At 35.1% G+C, this 26,764-nt stretch overlaps 1 long non-coding RNA gene across 2 annotated transcripts in view; it reads right to left on the bottom strand.

Moving 5' to 3' along the window:
* LOC132423992 (uncharacterized) overlaps positions 1-26,764 on the bottom strand; it is a 73,842-nt gene that overhangs the window by 23,266 nt on the left and 23,812 nt on the right. For both annotated transcript variants that reach the window (XR_009519152.1, XR_009519153.1), the window contains exon 2: positions 11,221-11,432. This is a non-coding gene — a long non-coding RNA (uncharacterized lncRNA). The remainder of the gene's footprint in view (positions 1-11,220; positions 11,433-26,764) is intronic.

Here is a 26,764-nt window from a genome sequence, read left to right as displayed (position 1 = left end):
CCTATGAAACCTGTGAGGCAGCTTTGATGATCTCTGAATCGCCTTTGGGGTCATTCTTTCCTTTTATTGAGGAACAGGACACATTTGCAGCCAAATAACTGTTCCAATCCTGTAAGAGCTAAGAAGTCTAATAACCTTCTTTGATTTCATGTCATTTTTTTCTGTCCATTTTAGCCCCAGCTGGCAGTGATTCTGCTGGCATAACTCCATCTCTATTCCTGGCTTCCACAGAGATAGCTGATTTTGTCCATTAGTCACATCTATAATCTCTTTATCAAATGGTTGTTCAGCCACACCCTTAGTGTTCTCTTCAGAACAATCTTTCTCAATTTTTGAATATATATAGATTGATAATTTTCCAAATCTCTAAGTTCTGGGGCATTTTGGCTAACAATTTCCTCCTTAATCCATCTCTCTCCACTCACATTTTACAATGAGCAATAAAGAAGATTCCCAGCTGTATCTTCAATACGTTGCTTAGAAATCTCCTCTGCTCTGCATCTAATTTCACTGCTTGCAAGTTCTACTTTCCTCAGAACACTAGAACACAATTTAGCCATGTTCTTTGCCAATTATAATAAGGATGACTTTTCCTGTAATTTGTAATAAACTTTTCCTCATTTTTCTGAGACCTCACAAGAATGGCCTTTAACATCTGTATTTCTATCAACATTCTGTTCACAGCAATCTACACTTCTTCTAACATGCACCACAAAACTCCTCCAGAATCTACCCTTTACCCAGTTCAAAAACACTTTCACCTTTTTAGGCATTTTTTGCAGTAGCATCCCATTTCTTGGTACCAAACTCAGTATTTGTCACCTTGGGCTGCCATAACAAGTACCATAGACTGTGCAATGGACTGAATGTTTGTGTCATCCCAAAATGCATATGCTGAAATTCCAACCTCCAATGTGTTGGTATAAGAGGTGGGGTGATTAGGAAGTAATCAGGTCAGGAGGGTAGAGCCCTCATGAGCGGGATTAGTTCCCTATAAAAGGAACACCAGCGAGTGCTTTCACCCACTTTCTATCATGTGAGGATACAAGAAGACTGCAACCCAGAAGAAGGCCCTCACCAGAAGCCAACCATGCTAGCAACCTGATCTTAAATTCCCAGTCACCAGAACTGTGAGAAATAAATGTCTGTGGTCTATAAGCCACCCAGTGTAAAGCAGCAGCCCAAACTGACTGAGTGGCTTAAACAAGTGAAATTTATTTTCTCACCATTCTGGAGGTTAGAAGCCCAAGATCAAGGTTCTGGATGATTTGGTTTGTGGTGAGAACTTGCTTCCTGGTTTACAGATGACCCCATTCTCTCTGTGTCCTCTTGTGACAGAGAGATCTTCCTCCCTTCCTCTTCTTATAAGGTCACTAATCCTATTGGATTAGGGACCCATCTTCATGACCTCATTTAATCTTAATTATTGCATAAAAGTCCTGTCTCCAAATACAGTCACATTGGGAGTTAGGGCTTCAACATACACATTGAGGAGGAGATACAATTCAGCCCATGGAAAAGTTGAAGGGTCTACTCCATGTAGTTAATCTAGATTCTGGCTCCTTTACACCATCTGCCATTTTCTCAGACCTCAGAATTCTTTACTGTATCTTCATCATTAGTTGCTGGCAAAGGAAGGAAGGTTACTACAGGATGGCTTGGAAAAATTTATATACTCTCTGAAAATAGCCTATATCGTGTCTACCCACATTCTTTTGGCTAGAACTCAGTCTAATGGCCACACTTAGTGTAAGAGAATTGGGAAATCTAGTTTAGACATGAACTCATGCAGAGAAAATAAAATAGATATTGGTGTACACTAGCAGTCTCTGCCTTCACAACCCTTCTTTAAAAATTTATGTTTAGGAATCCACTAAAAAAAAAAAAAAGAAAACTATTAAAACTAAAACATGAGTTCAAGTTTTCAGAATTTAAGACCAATAAACAAAAATAAATTGTATTTCCATACTCTATATACTAGTAATGGATAATAAAAATGAAAGAAAATTCTATCTAAAATGGCATAAAATAAAATACTTAGAAACAAATTTAACAGAAGACACTCAAAATCAATACAGAAAAATCAACTGTATTTCTGTGTTTTTATACAGTAGAAATGAATAATTAGAATGAAATTGCAAAAGATAATTTCAATTACAATATCATCAAAAAGAATAAAATAATGAAAAATAAATGTAAGAAAAGAAGTTAAAAATGTATATTGTGAAAACTAGTAAACATTGTTGAAGGAAACTGAGAAAGATCTAAATAATTAGAAACATAACTTACGTTTATGGATTGAAAACATTATTTTTAAAATGGCAATACTTACTAAATTGATCTACAAATTCAATACAATCTGTACCAAAATCCCAAGTGATTTATATGTGGAAATTGATAAGTTTATCCTAAATTTTATATGGAAGTTCAAAAACAGCCAAAACAATCTTCAAAAAGAATAAAATTCTTGTTCTCTCACTTCCCAATTTAAAAACTTACTGCAAAGCTACAGTAGTCAAGACAGAGTGGTACTGGCATAAGGACAGACAAATATATTAATAGTATCTAATTGAGAGTGCAGACATATACTCTTACATTCATGATCAATTTATTATAAACAAGGATGCAAACACAGTTCAAAGGGAGAAAGAGTAATTGTTTCAACAAATGGTGCTGGAACAACTGGATATCCGCATGCAAAACAATGAAGATGAACAGCTCCCATACACCATACACAAAAATCAACTCAAAATGGATCATATCAAAATGTATCCAAAACTATAAAATTCTTACAAGAAAATATAGGTACAAATCTTCATGACCTTGGGTTATTCAAAGCCTTCTTAGATATAATACTAAGAGCACAAGAATGAAAGAAAAAAAAAATGATAATTTGGACTTCATGAAAATTAAAAACTTTCATGCTGCAAAAGAATAGTATAAAGAAAATGAAAAAACAAACCACAAAATGAGATAAATACTTGCAAATAATATATATAATCCAGAAAATCTAAACTCAGTTTCCAAGTCTTGCTATGTAACCAGTATTACCCAGTTATCAAAACCAAAGACATCAGAAGAAAACTACAGCCAATAACTCTTATAAATATTAATATAAATAGATGCAAAAATCCTTTAAAAATACTAGAAAACTGAATCTCAAAACATGTAAAAAGGAGTATATACCACAACCAAGTGGGATGGCTATAGAAAAAAACAAAAAATGACAGACAATAACAAGTGTTAGCAAGAATGTGGAGAAAATGAAATAATCATCCACTGCTTCTGGGAATGTAACATGATGTAGCCACTTTAGAAAACAGTTTTGTCGATTTTTCAAAATGTTAAACTAAGGGTTACTGTATGATCCAGCGATTCTACTCATAGGTATATATCCAAGAGGAATAAAAATAGAAATCCAAGCAAAAACGTGTGTACTAATGTGCATAGTAGCATTATTCATAATAGTAAAATAGTGTAAGTAACTTACATGCTCAACAACTGATGAGCAATCAATAAACAAACTGTGGTATGTCCATATGATAGAAAATTATTTAGCAATAAGAAGAAATGAAGTATTGATACATGCTACAACTGGATGAACCTTGAAAACCTCACGTCAAGTGAAAGAAGGCAGTTAAAAAAGACCACATATTGTATGATTCTTTTTATATGAAATATCTATAATAGACAATTCTATAGAGATAGAAATTAGATTAATCATTGCCTAATTGTCCCTAGATTCAGGTAATGGGGGGAGTATTGAATAGGGAATGACTACACAGAGGTAAGAGGGTTAATTTTTTAGTACATTCATCCCTTGGTATCCGTGAATATCAAAATCCAGGGATGCTCAAATCTCATGTAAAATGGCATAGTATTTGCATATAGCCTACACATATCCTCCCATATACTTTAATTCTTCTCTAGATTACTTACAATATCTAACATGACGTAAATGCTATGTAAATAGTTGCCAACCAGTAAATTCAAGATTTGCTTTTTGGAACTTTCTGTAATTTTTTTGAGGGGGGAATATTTTCGATCTGTAGTTGGTTGAATCTGGGGATGTGAAACGTGCAGATACAGAAGGCCAACTCTAATGAGAATTTTTTAAACTTATATATATACTCGTATAAAAACAGAGTTTAAGGGTATAAGTGGTCTGAGAAAAGTGTAATCTTCTACTTGGTGATAAGTGGTAACCTTCACGATAATGAAAGTTTGGTTTCCTATTCAGGAAAACCTAGTTAATAGAGGAGTGAGGATTTTAACTCCTCCTTTTGTATTGGTAGGTCAGAGAAAATACTTTATCAATATTGTGAGGCTTTCTTTTAGTTGCATCACTTTCTTTTATAAAATTTTAGGGTTTCTTTTTTCTATCTTAGGGAACACAAGTGTTCTAAAGATTATAGAAAATTTGGAATTTAAAGAAACGTTTAAAAAAGAGAATTTTACCCAATGTTTAGAGATAGTCATAATGGATACTTTGTTCTACTTCCTGCCATTTTTAAGTGCACATATAACTTTTAATTATGTAATATATAAAAAGATATATATTACCTTTAAAATTTGCAAGTTTCTCACCTTAGTCAAGTAATGCTTGTTCATTGTAAAAAAAGAAAAGTTTGACAATAAACCTGGAGAAGGATGTAAAAATTAACCTCAAATTCCACTATCCAGAGATAAAAACTAGAAACAGTCCACTCTACAAAGGGTGGATTCATGCAGATATTTGCCTAGTTTAAGTACCTCTGATGGAACTTCCCTCACCATTCAGTAAATTTTTCTTGCTCCTCTCTGAAGGTTTCCTCTCTGTCACACTATAGTAGATGCTGATACTTCCAGAAGATTCCACCCCCTCCTCAACCTTGCTCATTTCTTTCCCCATTTGTCATTGTTTCCATGTGCAGTATAATTCCCTCTCAATTGCTTCTGTCTGAGGACCCTTAGCCTTGACCTCATTTTCTTCTCTGATACCACAGCATCCCTGAACTTATATTTTCTTCTTATTTGGCTCTTCTGCTTCCTTGACTTTCCCATCTCTAGAACTTCGCTCCTCACTTACACCCTTGTGCCAACACAACTCTTTGATGAAACGGTATCCCTTTAGCTTCTACTGGAGTCAACTGCAAAACTGACATTTTGACTCTTCTACAGGAGTCAAGATTTGGGGCTCAGACAGTCATTTTGAGGGCACCGTGAGCTGTTTCTTTACTTTAAAAGTGTTTTTATATGTTTAAATATATTTGACTATGTTTAAAAGAGAAAAGCTGCTTCATGACATTTGATTTTAACTAGTATTTATAATTCGTGGTGGATAAAGTTTGCTATTACTAGAAGGCCTTGTGATTCTCATAAAAATACATTTCAAGCTCTCATTACATCCTCAATTGATACTATCAATTTAAACAAATCAACTTTTTATGCATTTTTGAGTATTGCCTGCATAGTGTCAGTACAAATTGTCCAGAAAGTGTTTTACAGTTATTCAAATGTTGTCAAAGATGGTTTAACTTAATTGAGTTGGGATATCAAAATTTGCATGTCATTTACCAAGAACCTCAATTTCTTCTCCAAAATAGTAATATTAAATTATTATATTATATTAAATAAAACTTTAACATTTTATTAGGTCTCAAAGTAAAAAATATGTATATATTACATATATTTTATATTTTTTTACTTTATTTTCATCGTATATATAAAAGTATATATATATACTTATATATGTTGTACATATAAAAGAATATATATGTGATAAAAGATAAACTTTAAAACTTTCAAGAGTTTATTTGAGCATACATCGATTCGAATAAGGCAGTGCCAAGCCAAAGGTAGCTAAGAACACTCCATCAACAAGGGCTAGTGGTGAGGTTTTATAGAGAAGAAGCTGAAGCAAAGGAAGAAAATTATTTGATTGGCTATAGCATAAGCAATTGTTTCATTTGGGAAAGTTTATTTGACTGTTTGTGACTATTTTTTCTAAGTTTCATTTTTTCAGATTCAAGTGCATTGACTCTGGCTTAGGTTTTTGTTTGCTTACATAGGCTACCAAGGTGTTAGAGCCACCTCAGTCTAATCACCTCCTTGTTTAATTACAGAGATAGATAGATGATAGATAAATGGATAGATAGATAGATGATTGATAGAGATATATTTAGTTATATATATATATATAATTATATATAAATGTAAATAAATATATATAAAACCTTAAATCCCAGCATTAATCAGAAATAATTTTATCCTTCCACAAGTGCTATGTAATCATCCATAAAACCTTTCCCCAATAACGTGGATTAGAATTTCACCTCTAGGATATATTTACTTTTGTGTTAAAAATCTTTGCAACAACTCATTTATCCATAGAGGAAGAACTTTCGTACTTTGTTGCATATAAATGTAGTCAAAGTTTGTATTTATATTGGGCCTTACCATATAGGTAAAGAATTCATACTCACCACCTAATTTCCTTCTCTCAATCATCCTGTGAGGCAGTAATAGCATGTAATATTTTTGTTTTCAAAAATTAAAAAAAAAAACAGTTTCATAGTAGTTTAATGATTTATCCCAAATTATCTGATTAAATTTTGGAGGGTCAAGAAGGAGGGAAGATTGTTGGACTGTCCTCTCTGAGATGTCTATCTTGTCCTTCTTCAGTTTTGCTGCATTTTACAGGAAACCCCCCATCTTTTTTTTTTTTTTTCTTTTTCTTTACTTATTTTTATTTTGGAGCCCTTGCTCTCTAGCTTCCAGGTGGGATCTGCAATGAGTGTCTGGAACCTATGACTGGGGTGCTAGAAGAACGAGAAACCAAGATCTTTCCCCTTCCCTCTGCTCCTGTGGTGTCTCTGGTTGTAGTTGGTTCCTCCTTGGCCCCCACTCCTGACTACAGCCCATCCATTATGATTCCAGCAACTGTGAGGCAGCCGTGATTTCTGGACTCTGGTAATGCCATTTGTTCTCATTGCCCTTCTAGTCCTAGGATGATAACAGCTTCCTGCTGTTGATAATTTCTGGGTGGCCTCACTCTCAGCTCTTCTGACCGTTTCCTTGTATCCATTAACCTATCATGGTTTGATTTTTTTGCCTAAATCCCAATTGTTATTTGAGAGATACCATCAATGTTTCCATCTGTAAAAGTACTAAACCCAATACTATTTTTCTGTTTCATGAAATAATATTCTTCTATTCTTTGCTTAAAATAAGAAATAACTCTATTTCATTGTTCATTATGTATTATTGATGTAAACTATAGGAGCTTATTGCTCTTATATTTGAGCTCCTGAAAACATTTTCCATTGAATGTCTTTGATTAGGATAAGACAGTTAATGTAAACAAACAAACAAAAAAGCCTGTGCAGTGATTAGTATCAAAGAATTAATGTAATTCTTGCTCAGCCTTTCAAAAGTTGTATGACCTCGAGCTACTTTGTCCGTGAACCTGAGTTTAGTACAAATAAGAATTCATAGGACTTAGGATTCTTGTGAGGAATGAATGAGTTAGTATGTGGGAAGGACACAGTGTATTGCTTGATTCATAAAAACTAATAAAAAGTAGCCATTTTAAGGTGCTTTTGAGAATTCAGTTAAGCACAATTTATTGTGATTTATATAATTATAGATTTAAAACTATTTATTTGGGTTGTGAGAATTTTTAAATCATTTATGTATGTGTGTGTGTATCTTGTGTGTATATAGCTGTATATAATATATATGTACATATATACCATTGTATAAATCAATTTAAATATGTTTTTCTAAAATCTTTAAATTTTAAATTTCAGAAACTTAAGAAAAAATAATATTCTAGAATTTTAATGTTTTAGAAAGATATGTTTCTTGATTATAACAAAATTAATATTAAAGTGTTTGCAAAGAAGCATTTTGCAAATGCAAAATGTGTTCCTGAAGAAAATATATATGTATATATACATGTATATATATATATATATGTATATATATATATATATATATATATATATATATATATATATATATATATATATATATATATTCCAGTAAAAGATTTAACTACTTTGGATCTACATAAGAGAATGCTAAGGTCTTCAGATATGCAGAAAAGTCTTTGGGAGATATAACATAAATTAGGTAATTTTCTTTTTATATAACTACTTTTGGAGATGAGCTAAAGTACTGCATACTAATCCTGATTTGGTTAACTCTAAAATCCTTATTTATTTATCTGTTCTAATATCGTGTCTTTAAGGATCCTTTTAGGAACACCTGCAAGAGAAAGAAAGAAAGGAGAAAGAAAGAAAGAAAGAAAGAAAGAAAGAAAGAAAGAAAGAAAGAAAGAAAGAAAGAAAGAAAGGGAGGGAGGGAGGGAGAGAGGAAGGAAGGAAGGAAGGAATGAAGGAAGGGGATGGTACCTGAAGAATAATACATTTTGTCTAAGGCTGAAGGGGAAGAAAAGTCCCAAAACAAAAAGCAGAGCAAAACAGAAGCTGGGGACAAGTCTACAGATAGAATTGGACAGAAACAAATTCTATTATTCCTACGTCAAACATAAAAGAAAGTAAAAGTGATAAAGACGAGGATCTAGTAACTATAAAAATTCATAGTAATTTCAAGAGCCATTACAAAAAGCAAGTTTCAAGTTCTGAATTTCAAAAATATAGAAGTCAATTGGGAACCTAAGTTAATGAAAGATCGATTTATTCCAACTACATCTGACTTCCATATTGTAGAATTATACTCTTCTGACTCCATTCCAAATATATGCTATTCTAAAATCAGATTTCAAAATTTGGCCAAAATGGAACTCAAAAGAACATTATGTAAATATCACTTCTTGTTTCAATTCTCTTAAAAATCCCTAGGCTCCGTAGCAGTAAAGTTTACATATGTGGAACATGGTTTTGAATATATATATATATATATATATATATATATATATATATATATATATATATATATATATATTACAAACATTCACTGCAACAATAGTCATCCTTGATTTGCCCTTTTATAATGTACCCACTACATGTATGCAGAGCTATAATGGGGCTTTGTAAATCATCCAACAAACTCCAAGCATAGGAGTCTTTCTGTGGAATTCAAGATGTTAATATTTCCTTTCTAACAAAATTAGCTCCACATGTTTTCTGCTGCAACAAATCTCCTTCCTGTGGAATGAGGCATGGGCTGACTCATTCTTTATTTTTTGAACATGACAATTTATTCCAGAGTAACCCTCATTTCACATAGCTTCAGTCTCCTAGCCATTGCTGTGCACCCAGCATTCTTGCTGACCTTTGGAGCAAAGGTGTGGAATTATGGGAGAAAATCATTATATCACTTTTGTGCAGGCTAAGGAGATTTTTAAGGTCATCTCACAAATGGCAGACTTTAGATAGCTTGTGTGGCAGAAAAATAATTTCTTAGGTGTCTACAGAAAGTTTAGGATGCATAAAGTGTCCCAAAACATACATATCTGAGAATAAGAACAAGAATTATGTTATTGATAATGTCCTAAATGTCAGGCCTTGATCCCTACTTACAATATTGCTAATCCTTACAAAGATAAGGTGGCTAATATAACCCCATTTTGAACATGAGAAGACAGTCACACAGCTAATAATTAGTAGAGCAGAAATTCAAACCCAACCCACATGGTTCTAAAACCAATGGCTTTGAAATGCATCCTCTCCATCATTTGCTTCTCAAAGTGGCCTCTGCAGAGGTGGAGTAGAGATCACAATGACTGCTTAGACCTGTGAACTAATTAACAATACTCAGAAAGGTGAAGTGACTGTTAAGGCCTCAAGGCTTAGAGATAGAGTCTGAACCACATTCTGGCTCTAAGGATGCCCAATTCTATGCTACTTTTCTTCCATCACTCAGTTCACTTAGAGTATTTAGGTGAAGACCCAACTAACAGGGTCTCCTTAGGTAGAGAGAAGGAAAAACTGAAGGAGAAGAGAAAGGAGACAGGTAAGAGCTGAAGCATGAATACTTGGAGGACAGAATCTATATGCTATTTGTTGTTGTGTTCATAACACCTAGCATGGTGTCTTGAACATAGTGATATTTGGTATTTGATAATATTTAATAAATGAATAAACAAAGAATAGATAGATGATAAATGATGATAGATAGATAAATAGATAGAAAAAAATAATATAAAAACCATTGGTGGGTGGGGTTTGTTTTCTTTTTGTTTGGTTTGTTTGCATAGTAAATATCTCACTATATTATTATAAAGAATATCTGACTGGGTATCTTGACAGTTTGGTTTAGTTCTGTCCCACCTCTCACTTCAGCTGTTATTTTAGGAAATTTTCCTCATCTCCCTGGGCTTGATTTCTCTCATGTGTGTAATAAAAGGGTTAGGTTAATTAAGGTTTAAAATGTTGTCAAACTAGAGGGCACTATCTGTAGATAACCTGTTTTTCAGAAGACATTCCATTGTAGGACAATGATCTGGTCATAGAATTTTTTGGTCACATGAGGGTATCGATTATATTATGTGTGTGATTGCGAAGGTTTCAGTAGCCTGGTGGAAGACAGCAATATGACATTCCTGGTCCTTATGTTTGCTAAGCAGCTATTTGTTTCTCTCTCATTCTTTCAGCAAGGAAGTATTAAAGCATCTCTATGTGAAAGTGTTGAATTAGTAAGAAGTTCAAAACAATTATAACTGGCATTCTAATAGGGTTACACGTAAGGAAACAGAAAGAGAAAAAGAAATACCTAATGGTATTTCTTGGTAAATTGGCAAAGTTAACATTTAAAATTGAAGGAAGAACAGAAGTTCACCAAACAGCAAGAAGAAAGAACTGCCCCTGCTAAGGAAGCATCATGACATAATGTCTTTTTATTTGGGGGGGGGGAGGTGCCAACCCTCTTAGCACAGCAAATGCAGAGAGGATCAAGGGAGTAGCAGCAGATGAAGCTGAGAGTAGGCAGAGTCCATGGCCTAAAGGGCTCAGTAAGCCAATCTAAAATTTTCTATTATCTTTTAGGTTATAAGTAATCACTTGAAAACTTTTTGAAGAAGAGTGACATGAGTACACAGGCATGCCTGGGAAACATTGCAGGTTTGGTTCCAGACCATCGCAATAAAGCAAATATTGAAATAAAGTGAGTTATCTGAATTTTTTGGTTTCCCCATGCATACAGAACTTATATTTACACTATTCTGTAATCTATTGAGTGTGCAATGGCATTATGTCTAATAAACAAGGTACATACCTTAATTTAAAAATACTGGTGTTAGGGCTTCCCTGGTGGTGCAGTGGTTGAGAGTCCGCCTGCCGATGCAGGGGACACGGGTTTGTGCCCCGGTCCGGGAAGATCCCACGTGCTGTGGAGCGGCTAAGCCCGTGAGCCATGGCTGCTGAGCCTGCGCGTCCGGAGCCTGTGCTCCGCAACGGGAGAGGCCACAACAGTGAGAGGCCCGCGTACTGCAAAAAAAAAAAAAAAATACTGGTGTTAGAAAAATGGCGCCAATAGCCTTGCTTGATGCAGTGTTGCCACAAAATTTCAATTTGTAAAAAACGCAATATCCGCAAAGTAAAATAAAGTGAAACACAATAAAATGAGGCTTGCCTGTATTTACATTTTGAAAAATCCATATGGCAACCTGTGGAGCAGGGGTGACTGGATGGAAAAGAACCCGCTTAGTGGAATGGACAAGGCAAGAGACACTGAAGATCCAAACCCAGACTGTGGCTCAGAGATGGAGTATTGCATGACACTGTGCTGCATTTTACAGGATTCAAGTTTCTTGTCAGCTGCCATTCACAGAATAACTTGGTTTGTTTTATATTGAAAAAAATTTTATGAAACAAAATCAAATGTGAGAAAAGCCAAAAACATGAGTAACAATGAAGACAATTACACCAACACTTTAAAAAATATTTTAATATAGTACTTCCCCCCCTTATCTGCAGGGATACCTTCCAAGAACCCCAGTGGTTGCCTGAAACCACAGATAACACCATACCCTATATATACTATGTTTTTTCCTATACATTCATACCTATGATAAAGTTTAATTTATAAATTAGGCACAATAAGAGATTAACAATAATAACCGATAATAAAATAGAACAATTATAACAATATACTGTAATAAAAGTTATGTGAATATGGTCTCTCTTTTTCAAAATATCTTATAAATTGAATGCCTTTTCCATCTTAACTATGTACTCACCACACACTGTGGCTATAACTTTTGAAGTTTGAATTTCGACACAAAACTAGCACAATTTTTTTCCTCTTTATAATTTCACAGATAGAAGATTCATTCTTACCATAGAGCTTAGCAACCTCAGCACATGACTTTTGTTGTTTTTTTTTTATTAAGTTGAGAAAGTTCACTTTACGGATTCTCTTTTTCTTTCTTTTTTTTTTGCGGTACGCGGGCCTCTCACTGTTGTGGCCTCTCCCGTTACAGAGCACAGGCTCCGGACGCACAGGCTCAGTGGCCATGGCTCACGGGCACAGCCGCTCTGCAGCATGTGGGATCTTCCCAGACCGGGGCACGAACCCGTGTCCCCTGCATCGGCAGGAGGACTCTCAACCACTGCTCCACCAGGGAAGCCCACGGCTTCTCTTTGGCATATCTGAATTGCCAATATCCCTACTCTTGTGCTTTGGAGCAATTATTAAGTAAAATAAGGGTTTCCTGAACACAAGCACTGTGATATCAAGACAGTAGATCTGATAACCTAGGCAACTATTCAGTGACTGAATAGCAGGATATACTGGACAAAGGGATGATTCACATCTTGGGTAGGACGGATCAGGAGAGTGCAAGATTTCATCACGCTACTCAGAATGGCATGCAGTTTAAAACATATAAATTGTTTATATAAGGAATTTTTTATTTAGTATTTTCAGACCATGGTTGACCATGAGTAACTGAAACTGAGGAAAGCAAAACTGCAGATAAGGCGGACTACTGTACTGTCTTCTTGATGACCTGGAGTGTGTCATTGCAGTTGTCTTAAACTAGAATGAAATGTTATAGAACCCTGTATTGTCAAGGTCCAATGGAACCTATGGACAAATTCAGTGGAAATATACTTTTCTAAAACTAGGCTTTTGTGTCACCCTTTATTTGTTGGCCCTTTAAAGTACTACAGTTGACCCTTGAACAACGTGGGGGTTAGGGGCACTGACCCCCTGCACAGTCAAAAAATTTGCATATAATGTTTGACTCCCCAAAAACATAAGTGCTAATAGCTTACTGTTGATCAGAAGCCTTACCAATAACAAAACAATTGATTAATACATATTAAATGTATTATATACTGTATTCATAAAATACAGTAAGCCAGAGAAAAGAAAATGTTATTAAGAAAATCATAAGAAAAAACAATTTATAGTACTATGCTGTATTTATTGATACCATAAATTTTCATTGACTGTTAACAAAGTGTAGTTCTGTCAATACCTACACCAGTAGTGTCCTACATGATACAAAACACTGTAGATTTTATATTTATTACTAACACTAGCCATTTAAAATGAAAAGATGATGTGAAAAAGAAATTCATATTTATTTACCAGTGTAATAATTTATGCATTGACAACAAAGAAGCAGCAATTTGATTGCTATGTGGTAGTGTAGTATGACCAATACAATTGCTTCACAGTATTCTAGCCTATACACTAATGAATGAATCATTATAAAATTTTTATGGCATTCAGTATTACAGTCATACTCATCATACAATATTGGAAATGTTACATTTTTTAAAAACCACTCACCTGTGATGACAAGCTAATATGCAGTTTCTCCAATTACGAGAGAGAGGCATACTGTATGGTAATGTAATTCCCTGAAAGCAAAATTATTAAATAGTAAGAAAACTAATACACTTTTTTTTCTTTCTTTTCTTTTTTGGCTGCATCCGGTCTTAGTTGCAGCATGCAGGATCTTTCATTGCGGTGTGGGATTTTCGCTGTGGCACGGGCTTCTCTCTAGTTGCGGCCTGTGGGTTTTCTCTCTTTAGTTGTGGCACGCAGGCTCCAGGGTGTGTGGGTTCTGTAGTTTGCAGCATCATGTGGGCTCTCTCACTGAGGCTCGCGAGCTCAGTAGTTGTGGCATTTGGGCTTAGTTGCCTCGCAGCATGTGGGATCTTAGTTCCCCGACCAGGGATCAAAAACCCGTGTCCCCTGCATTAGAAGGCGGATTCTTTACCACTGGACCTCCAGGGAAGTCCCAATACACTATTAACTTTATTTTAAATATCACATCCCTTCTCCCTATGTAAAGATAGACTATCTACTTCAATACAAGTCATATGCACAGTGTTCTATACGATGAATACTTAAGCAATAATGATGATTATGACACAAAAATTTCTCATACAGTTCTTGCTGTACAGGTATTAGGTTTTTGCAAGAAAACACATACATATACAAGAGATAAGTTTACCAACTTGATGGCATGGTGATTCTTTACTATTCATTAAGTGGAAGTGGATCAGCATAAAGGTCTTCATTCTCATTGTCTTCATGTTGAGTAGGCTGAGAAAGAGGAGGGAGAGGAAGGGTTGTTCTTGCTGTCTCAGGGGTGGCAGAGGTGGAAGAGGTGGAGGAGATAGAAGGGGAGGTGGGAGAGAGGCAGGCACACTCAGTGTAACTTTACAGAAATACGTCATCCGTTATGGCTGACATTTTTGCTTTATCATTTCTGTACAAGTGTTTCTATATGGTACCATTCCTTCTTCCAGTTTCAGTGCCCATATCATAGAAGGTTCCATGTCGTTAAAGAAGTCAAAAGCAGTCTTGAATAATCAGAACCCTTCTGCCAGACTGTCTGATGCCAGTTTGTTTCCTGTACTGTTACTTCTACGTCTTCCTCATCATCTGGTACTGGTTCAGAAGCTCTCATCTCCACCAAGTCATCTTCTGTTAATTCCTCTGGTGTGGTGTCTATTAGCTCTTGAATTTCTCCAAGGTACTTATCTTGAAACACTTCACCTCTCACATTTTTTTTTTTTTTTTTGCCATCTCCAGGATCTTTCATGATTTCTTTGATTGCATCTGTCCTAAAACCGATGAAGTCATGCACAACATCTGGATGTAGTTTTCTCCAGCAGAAATTTGTTGTTTCAGGCTTAATAGCTTTCAAGGCTTTTTCTGTAACAATGATGGCATCTTCAATGGTGTAATTCTTTCAAACTTTCATGATGTTCTATCGGGTTTCTTTTCTACTGCAGTGACCATCCTTTCCATAGAGTACCATGTGTAATGAGCCATAAAGATCTTTATGACCCCCTGATCTAGATGCTGAATTAGAGATGCTGTGTTTGGGGGCAAGTAGACAAGTTTGCCATCTTCCATGTTGAACTCGTGGGGCTCTGGGTAGCCAAGGGCATTGTCCAATATCAAAAGAACTTTAATAGGCAATCTCTTACTGGCAAGATAGTTCTTGACTTCAGGGACAAAGCATCAAGGAAACCAATCCAGAAAAGGGGTTCTCTTTGTCCAAGCCTTCTTCTTGTACATCAAAAAGACTGGCAACTGGTGTTTATTTTTCCCTTCAAGGCTAGGGGCTTAGTGGCTTTATAGATAAAGGGCAGTCTTAATCATAAATCCAACTGCATGTGTACAAAACAGTGGAGTTATCCTCTCCTTTAAATCCCGGTGCTCACTTCTCTTCCTTATTAATAAGTGTCCTTTGTGGCATTATTTTTCCAGAATATGACACATTTGTCTGCCTTAAAAATCTGTTCAGGCAGATATGATTTCTCCTCAATGATTTTCCTAATGGCATCTGTGAACTCATCTGTTGCTTCTTGGTCAACAAAAGCTGCTTCTCCTGTTATCTTGACAATTTTTTAAAGCCAAATCTCTTTCTAAAATTATCAAACCATTCTTTGCCAGCATTTAATTCTCCAGTTTTAGATCCTTCACTTTCCTTTTGCTATAAATTGTGATATGATGACTTCACTTTTTCTCAAATCATATTAGAGTCTATAGGTATGCTTTTCTCATAGCAATCCTATGCCCAAATAAAGCTGTATTTTTGATACAAGATAAAAAAATATTTTTCAAAAAGTGCAAAGTTTTACAACTGCTGGAGTAGCTGCAGCAACAGCTTCACAGATTTCCTTTTCTTTTTTTACAGTGGTTCTTATGCTGGATTCATTTATCTTTAAATAGTGGGCAATCTCAGCTGTGGACCTCAATCTATGGCACATGTCAAGCAATTCAGCATTTTCTTGTCATGTTGAGACTTTTCTCTGCTTCTTGGGAGCACTTCCAACATGACTAGTGGCACTTCATATGGGTCCCAGAGTGTTATTCAAGGTTTACGGTATGACACTAAACATGATGAAAAATACTCAAGAACCACAAAAGATCACTTTTTACTGAGCTATACAATTTACTGGAGAGACAAACTGTACATGCAGATATAATTAGCATCACATGATGTTTTAAGTGGATACTCAAAACACCTGAGCTCACTGCAACCTCAACAGGAGTGGCTACAAAATTATTACAGTGGTATAGTAGGAACTACAGTTAATTTTATGTAGTTATGATTTAATGGTGTATCTTTACATTTGTTTAAATTTCTCTTGACTGTGAATGGTGCCATGGACTATAAATATTTGTGTGTGTAAAGTTGGATAAACCATAATGTTTTATAATAGATTTGTGTATATTTTATGGTTGTAAATGATAAAATAGACTAGTACCTACACATATTTTATGCATGCATAAAATACCATTTTTTTCTTAATTTTTTCAATATTTCTAGGCTATGAAGTTCATCTGCAAGTTTTTCCAAATTGTTTCATATATTTCTTCATATAATGACTCCAAAATTATATATTTTTCTTTTACTATCATTTTACATGGAAATGCTTAGATGATTTGGGTTTTATTTCCTGTCACAGGTAGATCTGTGATGGTATAACTGTATTTTAGCCTCTACCATCATTTGAAGTTGGTTATTTTCATCAGGTAGTATCAATTTAATAGTTTTGAAGTCAAGGTAATGGATGAGTTTACTGAAAACCCAACTCTTTCTCTTATTCTGCTAGCCAAAATATACTTCATGATCATAAACACAGAACTTCAGACCTCAACCTGATTCTGGGAAGGCAAAATGAATGTACCCTTAGGAATTGGACACTCAGAGATGTGGTAAATTATCTTGTCCAAATTATCTTTTCCCACAGACCCAGTGGTACTGTGGGAAAACTCCTGGAGCATATGAGTTACATGAGCTAATTTTTTTTTAACATCTTTATTGGAGTATAATTGTTTTACAATGGTGTGTTAGTTTCTGCTTTATAACAAAGTGAATCAGTTATACATGTACATATGTTCCTATATCTCTTCCCTCTTGCATCTCCCTCCTTCCCACGTTCCCTATCCCACCCCTCTAGGTAGTCACAAAGCACCAAGCTGATCTCCCTGTGCTCTGCAGCTGCTTCCCACTAGCTATCTATTTTACATTTGATAGTGTGTATGTGTCCATGCCACTCTCTCACTTTGTCTACATGAGCTAATTTGTCTCCCATGGGCTTGTCTATCAATGACTTAGCTGTGGGCCCACTAAAGGAAAAAAGAAACTTCTGTCAAAATTGCACACCATTTGCACTTCTGAAACTTTGTTTTATTTCCATTAGGTGGTTATCAAAAATTATTAACAAAAGCCAGATGACTGTATTACTTACTGTTAAAGCCTGTGTTTAATTTGTATTTATAATGACATATAATACCATAATTTTCTATATTACACAGGCAACATACACATGATTAAAGCTTTGGGTAAAATGTATTTTGTGTGTGAACTATCAATCATCAGCCATCTTCCATATTAGATAGAATTTTCATATAATACAGTTTGTTATTAAAGAACATGGAAAAGACTTATGGAAGCCTATCCTTATTTTGAGTTTAGAAAAGAGAACATACTACGTATAACTCACTATATTTATTAGATGTCCCTGAAAAGAGAGCTAGAAGAAGTCATTTTCAGATCAAGTAAAATGAATGTAACATAACATTATTTTTAAGTTTTTTTTTTTTTGAGGAAAATATTTGTAGTGTATCTTTTTTAGGAAAGTAACCTTGACTTAAGATCAATAATATAGGTTATACACTCCACTATTTATTTCATTGATTGATGTCTACATCTAGTTAAAAATAAAAACTGAATAGATTTTTATAAGGGCATCTAGAAATGTTTAGGGGTGGTCCAAAATTTCCAAATCTGTTTATAAGACAAGTCTTACAAGAGTGCATGAAGTAATTACAGCAGTTTTCATTATTCATACATCTGACATTGAATTAGATACTAATCTGACCCCTGGCTTAGTTGTCCTATAATTAAGGGTTCAACTCTTATGCAATAAACTGGATTTGAAACCCTCTTTTTCCAACTTCTTTCCATCCAAAATATATTTAATGTGTCATTTGTTCCTCATTATACCCAAGATATTTCCTGAGCAAGTTCTCTGGCTTGAGAATAATCTTCAACATAGTCACACTAAAGTGTTAGTGATTAGAAGACCAATGAGATATCAACCGAATGAAAAGAATTGAACTCTCAGTTATTAAGAAGTATTTTAGAATTGAAAGAATTTAAAGGCGGCGGGGGGGGGGGGGGGGCAGGGGGGGGTTGTTTTCTGATGCCCTGGAATTCCTATAATCTAACTACCCAACTGTAAATAAGGATATCTTTCTCTTTGGCACGTGTTTTCCTCTCCTCTTCCTACTCCCCCAGGAAAATGTAGAATATTCTAGGACCAGTTTATTTCCTTTTGCTATGTTTTTTAGCGCTAGAGAGATTTCAAATATGAATGTTCCCTCAAAAGAACAGAAATACCATCACTTCAAAAAGTCATGCATTCATGCATTTGAAGATGAAATTAATAGGTAAGACTTCATCACATTGTAATTCCAGCAAAAAAAGGGGGAGATTATAGCTTATACTTATTTAGAATTCCAGGAGAAAAGGTACAGAAACAAAGTACGGAGACAAAGAACAATCTTTTTCTGTTCTGTTATCACCGGATAAATAGTTTCTGTAGAACATGATCTCAAATGGGACCTGGTGACTTTGACCCGTTTGTGCTGTGTTCCGTGGTACCCAGAGGTGTGAAAATTTGTTCCAGGGAAAATTTCATAGAAGAGGGAAATAAAGCCCTGGGGGCGACACATGAGTACAACTGGCTGCAGATTACAAGTCATAAGCATTCATTGAGAAAACTTTACGTATCCGCACAAATAATAGGGCTCGGATATTGTTGTCATGTTAACAACTAGATGAATGTTCTCCCTGAACAGCATAACATTTCTTCTTTGGCTGCCAGAAATCTCAGAGCTAAATCTGTAGACCTAATTTCAGTAACTATTTAGGAAATTATGATGTTTATCCTTACACAAACTTTTCCTGATCCATTCTTTGTACTTCTAACTCTATTCTCCATGGTCCTGGATTATGTTTTTAAACTTTTTAATTTTATTGTTTGCAATCAAATAAATTGTTTCAATCTCTTTGTAGACTAGAAACAAAAATATTCAAACTTATCTCAGTCATTAACAAAATAAAAGCATGATAACAACATTCTGCTACTCCCTTGCTTTTCTGCTTCTTTAGAATGACTCCGAAAAGTTAAACTAAGAAGACTTGGTCAAGTTAACAGTAAAAACCAATCCTCTATATTTCATTAGTTGGTCTTAACTATAGAGGATATATCCTAAAGTTGCTAAATCCAGTTGTGATTAAGACTACACAAGACAAAGCATAGGTTAAAACTGGCTTTTATTCTCTTCTTTGAATATTCTAATCAGCCTTCCATAGTCATTCCTTCTAGAGACACTCAGGCTTTGTTCTCTCTCATATAGAAATGGCCAGCATGAGACCAAAGATTTCCTTTTTATTATGTATAATAATATAATACAATATTTTATTATATTTTATAACACATTATATTATAGTATATGTATTTAATATAATGTATTTAATAAGTGTTTAATATAATACATTTAATACATACTTAATATAATATATATTTGTAAATATATTCTTAATAAAGAGCTGGAATTCAGTTTTTTACTCCCAGGTGTTCCTGCCTTGTCTCCTCTGGTTTTCTTAATTTCCTGACAGTGCCCCAGCCCCCCTCATCTTACTCCAAATCTTTTGTAAATAAACAACATGATGAAAGAGACAATTATTATTCATAAGGCTATTTTTTAGTTAACTATGCTTTCATGACAGTCACTGGAACAAAAATATCTCATCACTAAGACTAGCCAAGTTGTTGTTCAGAGCCAGGAAAACTGATAGTCACATGAGATAATGTTGTCTGACCAAGGATAAGTGGAACTTTCCCCCACTCCCACTCTGTACGAGGCAGTGGTGCAAGCCAGGAGCTGGCTCTGGAGTTGCACATACCTTTGTTGGAATCTCAACTCTGCCACTTTTTCAGCATGGACACTTGGACAAACTCCATAACCTCCTGGAGCCTCAATTTCCTCATCTCTAAATGAGTATAATGCCTTTTAAGGTATATAGTACATGCTCAATTAAATGCTCCCTTAAAAGAAGCTCCAAATATCTAAAAATATGTTTTGAAATGACATACTTAAAATTATACTATCATTCATTGAAAAAAATAACTTCTGTATGTAACATCATACCACCTGCCTGAGAAATTAAATGCATTTTTTATCCTCATATAGCAGAAGCTAACATAGACATAGGCCTATAAATAACTGATTACAGAACTTCTCATTAAATATTCTAAGGTATCTTAGAGGTCAGGGATAAATTTTGATGATATTATAATTATTTTGGAGTCAGGAAATATGATGACTAAATTTATGTGTCAACTTGATTGATCACAGAGTATCGAGATTAAACATTATTTCTGGGTGTGTCTGTGAAGATATTTCCAAAAGAGATTAGCATTTGAATGAGTGAACTCAGTAGACTAGATTACCTTCACCAATGTGAGTAGATATCAATTAATCCACTGGGAATTAAATAGAACAAAAAGTGGAGCAAGGAGGAATTTGCCTCCTTTCTTTTTTCCTACCAAACTAATTGAGCTGTGACATCTCATCTTATCTTCTCCTGCCCTCAGACTGGGATTTATATCAATCAGCTCCCTTGATTCTGAGGCTTTCAGACTTAGATTAAATTACAACACTGGCTTTCTTGGGTCTTCAGCTTGCAGACAAAAGATCATAGGACTTCTCAGCCTCCATAGCTGCAACAGTTAATTTCTCATAATAAATCTACTATGATTGCATTTCTCTGAAGAACCTTGACAAATACAAGAGACTAGGAAAGCTTATCCTACGTTACAACCAAGAATTCCTCCCACAGGGTTATTAAGTAGGATACCCAAGGGTCAAAACAGGACAGGAATAAAAAAGTATCATTTTGTTGGTTGCTGTATCCTAATACAACAAATAGCCCTGGTCAAATGATAAATTGAAGCTCCCAGCTTAGACTTTAGGTCTAAAAGGAACATCCTAAACATTTCTTTCACCCTAAGACCTCCACAGTTTAAATCAGCAGGCATGAAACAGAAAGATACAGTAGTCCATTCACCCACCCAGACACAGAATGAGAGTCAGAGGAAGGCCACCAAAATTGAAGAGGAATCCCTGACTTTGCTTACCAATTCTGCTACACAATACAAAAAAAGGAAATGACAATAAGAAATCCTGGAGACTGAACTCCTCACTTTATAGCTATATCCAGTGATTATACACCCAGTGTCAATGCCCACTAATAATTATGTGCAATCAGAATCTCTGAATTTGAATAATCAGATTAGTCTCTTTCCTTGGATGGAAGATGGGCGATAGGGAGATAGAGCTGTTAAGAAATAGGCCACCATAGGCAGAGCATGTATGGGAAAAAGTGGCTAAAAGTCTTTCCTCCAATAAGATACAATCCTGGCAAAATTAATTATCATCCTGCATTATTGCATTGGAATTATAAAACGTTATCAAGGAAAATATCCACAGAACTCAAAATATTTCATTTGAGTTTCATTACATGGCAGTATTTTCTTCTTCAAATGAATAATTACTCAAACTAGACTAAACATTTATTATATTGATAGTTCAATGCAGACTTCAGGAAAAGTCCTAGGTGGTATCAGGAGCAGCTGGAGTATTGATGGAACTAATCTTTACTCTCACGGTGATTAAAGTCCTTCCAATATAACTGGAAAATATGTCCACAAGAAACTAGAAAACATGGAGTTTCAGTGCTGGAGACTGTGGTGAAACTACCAGAAGAGATATTATCCAATGCTTTGTTGAAATGAAGGCACACTGTGTCTGTGGCATTGTACTATCAGAATAAAAAATGATATTGGTGCCATTTTATTTTGGGGGCAAAGATGTGAGAAGGAACAGATTTCAGCTGCAGAGAAACAGCAAGGAACTAGATAACTAAGAATTTGAGGGATGGGGGAAGGGTCAGAAACCTGAAAGGAGGCCAGAAAAACATGAATAAACTTTTACCAATGAGCATATATCTGAATAAAACCATAATTCAAAAAGATATATGCACCCCAATGTTCATTGAGGCACTATTTACAATAGACAAGACATGGAAGCTACCTAAATGTCCATCAACAGAGGAATGGAAAAAGAAGATGTGGTATATATATACAATGGAATATTACACAGCCATAAAAAGAATGAAATAATACTATTTACAGCAACATGGGTGTACCTGGAGATTATCATACTAAGTGAAGTTAAGTCAGACAGAGAAAGACAAATAGATGATATCACTTTTACGTGGAATCTAAAAAGATGATACAAATGAATTTATTTACAAAACAGAAACAGACTCACAGACTTCAAAAGCAAACTTACATTTACCAAAGGGAAAAGGTGAGGGGAAAGGGATAAATTAGGAGTTTGGGATTAACATATACACACTATTATATATAAAATAGATAATCAACAAGGACCTACTGTATAGCACAGGGAACTCTACTCAATATTCTGTAATAACCTATATAGGAAAAGAATCTTAAAAAGAATGGATATACATTCATTATGGTTATGAATTATGGTCATGGTTATACATGAACCATTTTGCTGTACACCACAAACTAACACAATATTGTAAATCAACTATATCCCAATATAAAATAAAAATTAAATTAAATAAAAAAAGAAACCTGAAAAGAGGCCAGAAAAACATGAAAACTTTGACCAATGGACTCAGTCCTTCAGCAGGTAGGACCAATTTTCCCCTTCCATGAGATCTGAAAGCTGCTTCATAGCATCCATGCAAGGTGCCCTGTAAGGACCAGTTGACATGCTTCCCCTCTGCCATCAGATCCCTTTGGCCCTGCCTGACCCCTAGGGCCTCCATGGCTTGTTCTGTTTTCCAGCTACGGAGAACTCAGTCATGACAAGTGCTTATTATGCTGTTATAAATCTCTTGCCTCCACTTCTATCAACTTATCTGTTAACAATGCCAGAAGCCCCTCTTCCTGAGGGCTGCCTGTAGACCAGGTCTTGATTGTGCCTGAGTAGTATGAGCTCCTTATCTTTTTGGATATTAATTCCTTATCAGTTATATGATTTGAAAATATTTTCTCCCATTCCATAGGTTGCCTTTTCATTTTGTTGATTGCTTCCTTTTTGTGTAGAAATGATGTGGTTTGATGTGGTCCCATTCATTTACTTTTGCTTTTGTTGCCATACTTCCGTTGTCAAATCCAAAAATCATTGCCAAGATCAGTGTCAAAGAGACTGTTATTTTTATGAGAATCTATTTATTAAGTTATTGTGGCCAATACTGCTAATATCTTGCCTAATGTCCATTCTCAATTGCTTTTTTTACTCAGAATTCTTCTTTTCTGTGAGATGGCAACATACCCATTTAAAAATACTTAGCTTTGCAGAATTTGATGCCACTAGGGCAGCCATATGCCATGCATCTGGCCAGTAAGATTTAGAGGGAAGTTTTTGAGAGTGATTTCCTATAATGCTAGTGAGAAAGGCAGTCAGTTGGCAGTTACTATTTGGTCTTTGCCCGTTTGCCCTTTTCTCTTGCCATGGAACATAGTCACAATGTGCTGAAGTAGAGAAGCTTGTGGATACAGGACACACAAAGTAGGGCTGACCAGAGAACTGGACAGAGTAAAGGTATCTGACAGCATAAGACAGTTCCCTTGTTGGTCCTGGATACCCCACTTCTGGGTTTTTATTATCTGTGAAAAATAAGCTCTTTCCTGTTCAGTTCCTGCTTATCAAGTTTCCCTTATCACATGTCAAATGTGATCTTGACAGAAAATTTTATATTGGCTTCTTTAGAATAATTTTGTCATTTAGATTTATCAGTAGCATTTATATAAACTTTGAAACCAAGTCTTATTACTTTAATTCAACTTTTCAACATTTAAATTTTGCAGATATTCTATTATAATAGTCCCAATAGAATGAATTCAAGCTGAAACAAATTATTTAAAAAGTTCAGTTTGAAAAAAAAAAGATTGTGTGCTATTGAATATATAATGATGACTATAAATTGTACAAAGAATTTCTGCTTTTCTGACTCAGTTTATTAACATTGGCATTAGTACTTGATGATGTTTCTTTTGGAGGATGAAGGGGATGGGAGTGGATGACATAAAACTTACTCATTTACCCAGTGATCATTGAGCGATGAGGGCAATGTTGCGAAAAGTCTGAGTGATGAGCAAAGAATTCAGTGAAGCACTGTAGAGATATGAAGAGTGTCATTTCTTAATCTTAAAAACTTTCTCTTCCTAAGGGATGGTCTCTGTGATACAAAGGCTTAAAAACATAAGCCTTGTTTCCTGACAAAAGACAACTTGAAAAATGCTAGCTATCCAGCAGTAATAGTGACTTGATGTTCTCACAGCCTTAAATGCTTTCTGGAGAGAGATATTGCCCTGTCCTATTATCCTTACCCATGTAATTATCCATAATACTATAGACAATTAATAATAAGGATCAGTATATGTGAAACTGTGCCCTAATAACATGGATTATTTAAAAAAAAGCAGTTAAATTCTGCACTGTGATAACCTAGTAAAAATCTCAATGACGAGGAACAGTGTGATGGTGGTGGTATGCTTCCAACTGGGTGAAATGTATTTCTATCCTGGTCCTTAATGAGGAAGATAATCTTCCCACAGCCAGTTTATAGCAGAAAGCCAGTGCAAAACAGTGCAGGGAATTGTGGGACCACAGATCTTCCATATTAGCAAGAAATACATTTTCTTGGGACAACCCTAGCAAAGAGACGCTCTTGTGCTTTCCTAGACTAATAATAACTAGTGTCAGGGTAGGGGCAGAGTGAATTTCCCCTTTGCAACATAATGAATACAGACTTTGTTACTTTAAAATGAAACTGACAAATAACCAACGGAGAATGAGAACTAGTTCTGTAATTTTTAATAGCTCTGGTGGGAGGAAGCAACAGCTCAGTGTAGACTGATATAACCCTTAAGAAACAAGGCAGTCAGGGAAGCAACAGAATGATTCAGCTGAACCAGAATAGAGACCAGGCATTCTCTTAGCTATTCCATGTTTAGGGGGTTACCAAGAAGAGATAGGAGGAATTCAAAAAAACTCAACACCCCATTATACATTATTTTTGCCTTCTTATATGCAATCATCAGTCATTTATTATTCTGAATTTAGTAAATGAAATGCAGTTCTCATTCTGTGAAACATGTGCAGTCATAACCAAAAAAAGTCCTTCCATTGTTTTCTTTGAGTTTTATAGAATGATCCCTTTCAGATATTGGATGGATCCTGACTAACTCAAAATCAAGATTTTGATGTGCTCAATGGGAAAAAATGAAGTAAGCAATCATACTATCAATGATTTCCATCAACTAATCTTACTTATCAAAGTGTGCCACTTCTTACCAAAGCTCTTTCCATCCATATACTTTATTCTTATGGTCCACATAAGAATTCTGTGAAATAAGTACTATCAATATAACTTTCATTTTACAATGAAGACACTGAGGTACAGACACCAAATAGCCTAAGGCATATAGAACTTTCTATTACAGGAATTAGAAGAGGACTAAATGTCTGTAAGGCCTGAAGCTTTTAGCAATTGAGATGGGAGAAAACTTTAGCCATCACTTTGATAAGAAAACCAGAACTTCTGAATCCTTGAACGATAGCCAGATTTTCTCTTGCCTTAGCCAATGCCAAGGATTTGTTCCTGAAAGGAACTTTAGAAACCACATCTTTTTTTTAAGAATCACAGATTTAGCTCAGTCTGTTCCACCCTAAGTAGTTCCAGGGAAAGACTAGTAAGGACATTGATGGGTGAAAATCTCTGAGACAGATAGATTGCCAAATACGTTTATCACAAGTGCCTTTCCCTTGACACCTTAAGGCAGTGCAGCATACTGTTATTGTTGGAAATATGCCAAACAAATACTGAAAGAGAAGGGAATTTCCATTTTACTTTTGGTTAATGCGAAGTTCAATTAACCAAAACATCATGTCTCATGCTTTCCAGTTAATACAATTTTGCCTATACACAAGCACATTTTTTTTAAAAAAATAATACTCTATTTGTTTTAGAGCAATTTAAGGTTCACAGCAAAATTGAGGGGAAGAGACAGAGAGTTCCCATATGCCCCCTGCAGCCATACATGCATAGCCTCCCATGATCAACATCCCCCACTAGAGTGTTACATTTGTTGAATGTACATTGTGGGTTTAATTGATGTACCTACATTGATGCATCATAATCACCCAAAGTCCATAGTTTACATTA

Source organism: Delphinus delphis, chromosome 4 (assembly GCF_949987515.2).
Source record: "Delphinus delphis chromosome 4, mDelDel1.2, whole genome shotgun sequence".
NCBI lineage: Eukaryota > Metazoa > Chordata > Mammalia > Artiodactyla > Delphinidae > Delphinus > Delphinus delphis.
This window is presented reverse-complemented; position numbering and strand designations above follow the sequence as displayed.